Source organism: Amphiura filiformis, chromosome 11 (genome assembly GCF_039555335.1).
Source record: "Amphiura filiformis chromosome 11, Afil_fr2py, whole genome shotgun sequence".
NCBI classification, from domain to species: domain Eukaryota; kingdom Metazoa; phylum Echinodermata; class Ophiuroidea; order Amphilepidida; family Amphiuridae; genus Amphiura; species Amphiura filiformis.
This window is the reverse complement of record NC_092638.1, coordinates 55,626,885-55,633,383: the sequence shown is the minus strand read 5'-3', so window position 1 is coordinate 55,633,383 and position 6,499 is coordinate 55,626,885. Positions and strand designations below refer to the sequence as shown.

At 34.9% G+C, this 6,499-nt stretch overlaps 1 long non-coding RNA gene across 1 annotated transcript; it reads left to right on the top strand.

The window, feature by feature from the left end:
• Nucleotides 1-3,063: 3,063 nt before the first annotated feature.
• On the top strand, nt 3,064-6,356 carry LOC140164050 (uncharacterized). Its single transcript, XR_011860480.1, has 3 exons — nt 3,064-3,153; nt 4,300-4,372; nt 6,238-6,356. It is a non-coding gene; the product is annotated as an uncharacterized lncRNA (long non-coding RNA).
• Nucleotides 6,357-6,499: the final 143 nt, after the last annotated feature.

The window sequence follows — 6,499 nt, the reverse complement described above, 5'->3', positions numbered from 1 at the left end:
TGAAAGAAAGGAACATAATAAAACAAAAAGGCATTAACATCAAGAAAAAATAAGTAGCTGCAAGTATAGCAAAAGAAGTCCCATCCCACACCCACAAATTAATGACACTTAACAAAATCCATAGACCATAAGTCCACCAGTAAAGCTCATTCCCTAAATAAAGTTATTTTATAAAGTTATTGAGGAAATCCTTAATATTCATGCATGGGTACGTGTACTCTTTACAATCTTTGAAGTAGCCAAACCTCCTCCGTGGACAGAGTTAAAAACGAGTACCTTTCTTTCAAAGAATATATCTTCAAAAGTTGTGAATTGATTTAAATATTTTTTTGGGTTTACTAACGCTAACGATTCAAGCTTTTATTACATACCAAAATAATTTCATCAACTTTTTTAAGATTGAGAATGAAGACACCGCGATGCTATCTCATGCGACGTGCTGCTAAACCAAGATTCCAGAAAATGGTAACTTGTTCATCAAACTAAAGTATGTAGGAGCTTCTCGTATACCCTTCTAGGCACTTCTAATTCAATCGGGTGGTAACTTGACATACATCGCCGGGAATACCTTCCATATCAATCTGTAAGCGCCCTTTTTTTAAAGTCATAGTTCATTGAATTTACAACCGTATGACAAAACAGGCGAAAATAGTAACTTGTTGCACAAGATTTGCAATTGAAAGAGAATTGGCCATTGCTCGTTCTAGTGACTCTAGTATATGGTCAATATAAGTCTGCTTTTCCATTTAATGACATAAAATTTGAAAAATATTGTAAGGAACACTTGAGATTTTGACTTTTAAAACCTACTTGTTGGTCAAAAAATGTGCTTGGATAGGTAGTTTTCAACAGATTTTCCACATTCGCCTTGCTATTACATTGAATTGCGTTATCTGTTGACCTAGTGACGAAAAGTGTTTTTAGGGGGAAGTGTTAGCTTTCGTTTGATATAAAAAAAAATTCTGATTAGATGAAGGGAACACTTGAGGTTTCGACAAAAACCAATCAAAGATGCCCATTTTTCAGCTAGAGGCTCCACAGGTCTTGCATTGCTATGCACTCATTCACTGCTTGTTGTTCTATGCTAGGAAGCTCGTGGACGAAAATGTGTGCCCAGGTGTATCGAGGTGGAAACTGTGCGCATGATGATTTATAAGAGAATCGTTTTTGTATAGAAACCTTTCCATATGTCTCACTAGTGAAACTTTACTTTTACTCTTTTAGAGTGATTTATCACTAAGACTCCTGACGATATCTTGGCCCTCGGTGCAAATTATTTGGCTGTTAATGTTGTCCAGGAAGCTGTTCAATGTCAGTGCATTTTGCTGTTGTGTCATTTGCACAACTGCTTGGTTACTGGCATGTGTTTAGAGTAGAGTATTGAACTAATCCTGTGTGTAATTTTGGTTCATTTTGATGCACAGGATTTTAAGATATGACCTTGTGAGTTTTTGGGGTTTTTTTTTGTTTGTTTTTGGTATTTTTTGGTACTAAGTGTAGTAGTCTGTTTTAACACCTGTTTGCTGATTTCTATTTTTGATGTTCCAGATTGCTGGGAAGTACAAGTACAAAGAAGCTACTGGGGCTCATCTTGTGTTTGCGAGAGAAGGTACAGATTTATTTTCATATTTTTTATATTCATTGCAGTGTGGCTCAGTGCCAAAGCTACTCTTGTATCGATATAAATACGTGACCAATAGACCAAAAAATGTTAAGCTGCAAGTGCGAAAGAGAAACGGCCAACTTTAACTACAAAGGCATAAAGGGAATTCCCCCGATGGTAATAACTCATGCCTCAAAATGCCTCTAGCATAACACATGTAGATGTTAAAGGGCATACTAATACTGTATAATAAATCGGTCATTCCATAAAATCCCGTAAACCCTACGTACTACGTTTATGGCAAGTATATTATACAACAGAACAGAAAAACCCAGGTTTAAAAACCAAGTCGAAAAACCAAGTTTATCAAAAACTCTGACAATCGAATTGAATTTGAAAAACCAGGGTTTTCTGGTCGATATTGGCCATATGCACAGTAACGATGGTTGCTAACAATGCCTCCATCAGCGTGACGTATGTTGGTTAAAACGCAATGGCTTTCGGGATTTCCAAAATGGTATATTCTTTAAAACCACGCCCCGTGTCAATTCGCCTCCGGGTTTTTAGGCACCACAGAACCAGTTCCAATGTACATCAAAAATAAAACGATCGCCGTTTGGCGCAAGAATGTTCGCACCAAGTACGTCGAAGTTTACATTTAACAGGATAAACTGTAGTCGACTGTAAGAAAGTCTGCTAGATGACCTCATCTGTTAATCGGTAAATATAAAATGGCAACAAAATGGTCACTAACTTGTAGTCTTTGAACTTGGAAAATGAGCTATTAACAATCGTATTGTTTCCAACGTGAATTGGGGATGAAGTTGTTGAGCTGCAGCCACAATTTGTAGTAAATGAGGTTGTTATGTCAGTGCTTAGTTGTTACTTTCAAAAACTCAAGGAGATATTCTATTGTGTAATCATTTCTACCACTTCGAATACCCCATTGTTTAAAACTACCTATCATAAGAGCACCGGCCAACTGATCCATGGTTCAACTCTATTCAGTCACTTTTGTAACACTTAGACAAAAGTGGCCCGAGCGATTTTAAGACTAGATTACATAATTGGCCATACCTTCACTTGTATACCATCGATTTTATTGAAACAAAGCTTATCTGGTGGCTAAAGAAATAATCTTGATAGAAATATAAATATCAAACCAAAACATAAGCGGCATATTTGTGTCATATTATTTTCAAAATTGTACCAATTTTATTGTTACACCCAACCCATATTCGTAATCAAGGCTATATGAGACTGAATAATGAGTCAACATTAGCCCTTTGCACCAATTTACACAAAGTCGTTCAAATGTGGATGAATTGAAATTCTTTTTATACATTGTGTGGCATCAAACTGGAAGACTTCTTCGCTCGTTTATATCGTTTATTATTACCACCCAAAACCGAAGTAAACTTTCTTTTTGTGCGATATTTCTATTTAATAGGCTATGACACCAATTGGATTCAAATTCAAATATACGACGCCGTTAGAGATGTGTTTGAACAAAAATGGTCATCAATAAAACGTTATTTAAATCCTACCAAGTAAGTACATATGTGACCAGCTCCAACAAAACCAGGAACAAATCACTAGGCATGTTTTATATTATAGACATTCCCATAACATAAAAAAAATATCAAATTTTGGAATTCTTAATTTCATGGTATCCGACCTTGGGGACTGAGTGGACTTTCAAATCCTTGAAAGTACTTATGAAAAGGATTATTTAATCAATATTTGACAGTTGAACTTTGCTAATCCCTATTCAATCATGTGCAAGGCAGAAAACTAATTAGCACATTGCTGAGACTAGCGATTTGGCAAAAAAATAAAGGTATCATTATTTTACAAAATTATCCATTCTCTTGAAAAGTGTTGATGCTATGCATATACTTTTGGTATAATTTTGAAGCTTAATATTGTCTCGTGCTTACATTTTTATTCAAATCATGAAATGTCAAAAATGCGACTTGTTCCTGGTTTTGTCGGAACGGGTCACATATATATTAGCACATATTTAATTACCTCGGGTATGCCTGAAATAAAGGTATGATTTTAAGTAAGATATGACATTATAATATTTTGCAGTGCCCCTATGACGAGCGCGTAAGTTCCGTGATGTTGCAAAGTTTGAGCTAACAATGCGTACGGCACAAAGTTCATTCATAAATTTTCACTCGGCAACAGCAGATCACCTCAGCAGCCAATCATAGACAAGTGCGTTTAAACGCATTAAATACGCGATATACGATTAAAATACACTCTAGTCAAAGGTGTACTGCATCATATTATTAAAATAGTTATTTGCACCGAGACAACTGCTTTACAATTCAATTGGGCTATTCCAGTTGAAATCCATACACCCCCAAAATAATCGAAGACATCGCGGTTACCTCCCACACTAAGAGTGTAAATTTCACTGGATTTTCCCTGAATGGGTGACTCCATTTGAAATCTACAACCTATATGAGGGAGAGCAAGGTTATGTCTTCCATATGGGGTATATGGATTTTAACTTGTATAGCCCAAATCTGCATATAATACTTGTTAAGAATATATCTCATTAAGAAGGAATTTAGACTGAGGGAAGTGTTACGGCTAGCAAATGCATAGAACTCAGCAAAACCTTGTTCGCTATTATAGACACCTTGTTAAAAATAATTAACTCATCATCAATACAAAACTTCCAGGAGAGATTCGTTTTTTTGCATCACAAGATGGGACTTTGTGCCGGATGAGGACTTCAATTTGCATCTGTTAGAGGTAAGCACATTATGCACCCGGATGTCGATGATGATGGGATGGCGATGATGATGATGACTGTGATAATGATAACAGTAATGTCGGTGAGGACTGTGTGGCGATGAGGATGATGATAATGAAGATGATATTAATGTCATAAAGATGAAGACAACGACGAAACTGAGGATGACGACAGTTGTTATGAAACGATGCGGATGATGACAGTGAACATGATGATGATGATGATGATGATGATGATGATGATGATGCTTCTACTACTACTGCTGATAAGTATAAAATAAAAATTCTATTGTCCTTAAAAATCAGTATGTCGGTCGGTTTATTATTGTTATTATTATTATTATTATTATTATTATTGTCATTATTATTATTATTATTATTATTATTTCTTTTTTTTCTTTTTAAAAATATTTTGCCCTGGATGATATTAAAAACCGCAAGCTCCTCGCAAAATGCGACGGTAAAGAATGATTTATACCGTTTGTCTTAGTCATTTTTGTTATGAAATTGGATCGATTGAGCCCATATTTATTGGTCCATTACTTTAAAACTCATAGCGAGACCAATAATAATTGGCGTAAAAAAAGCATTTTTTATCATTATTATATTTTAGCCTATATGTTCTCATACTTTGATTAAAAAAAAAAAAAAGATAATGTGGAACATATCGATTTAAGCGGGACAAATTTTACAATGGAAAAACATTTTGTGAATTTTTCACCAAAATTTATATATGAAAACAAAAACCGCGACCCTGTTTTTTCCAATTTTTGGGTCAGTCGAAAAGTACACGACATTTCGCCATACTGAATTTTAGAAACGCTTGCTGTTAGAATAAGAAAATTTTAATTGTAATTATTGCACAGGTCACGGCGACCCTGTGACCTTTCCGGAAAAAGCCGAGTGGCAGGTTTTGCAAATAAATATTTTCTGTGTAAAAACTGTACCATCAGATAGGTAATAGAATATATGAATATTAACTGTACATCTATCACAACAATTTTTGATAACAACTTGAGTCACAATTGATCTAGTATAGAAGGTAGAGAATTTATTTCAATCTTATATACGCCATTTTATTTTTGGAATTAAGTGAAAATTAATTCTGTAAAAACTGTTTTATGTAATTTTCACATTAGACCCGACAAAAGATTACCGTTTTGTTGTTATGATAATCTAATCTTTTGATTTCGTAAATAAAATTAGGGGTCTAATGTGGATTTAGGATGCAAACTGGAACAATCCAATGCCTTGTCAAAATCATTTGCTTCAAAATGGAGTTCGGATGCACTTCGTAATACAACTTCCGCCACTGCGGGAAACCACATGCACAGCAGAGCACGTGGCCGATATCAAAATCGATTTTATGTATTGTGTATGTAGGCCTATTCATAGGACCCTCGTATTAATTGTCTCTTTGCGCTTGAGAATTCAACAATATAAATAATGGTAGCTTTATTATAATACACATTAATGTTTTAAGCAGATAAAATTCCAAAATTTGATGTAGTAATGAAGTTGCGATTTATTAATATTATATGTTTACATTTTCACGATGACACTATCAAGTCCTTCGTGGTCGAGCGGTCTAAGGCGCTGGTCATATGGTATACGTGATAGCCCCGCCTCTGCCTGATTAAATTTCCTTCTTTTTTCTTTAATTTCATATTATGTTAGGGAAATGTGGCTGGGAGAATGTATGTATGGCGAAGAGTGGTGTGGTCGAAAAGGATAATACAGCTTCTTTTCTGAGGATGTGCAGATGATATTGAAAATAACAATGACAGTGATGATGATGATGATGATGACCACAATGTTCAGAAAATATGTGATATTAATAATGATGATCGTTTTATCTCTTTTAGGCAAATATGTCGCCCAATATGCCTTACACTGAACATCGGTATTATGCTTCGTTTTTCACTTCAACTTTGTATAGCTTATTACGAATATCTGGTATTGACGCCGTTCGCAAGAACAATAGCACAAGGTATGTAATGTTCTGAAATATATTTCTGTCGTATTCATATTTTTAATGAATTTGGATTAAAACATCTGAAGAACATAATTTGTACCTATGACAAATAGTAGAGAGATTGTGATGTTACATGCGTGGCATGTGCGTTG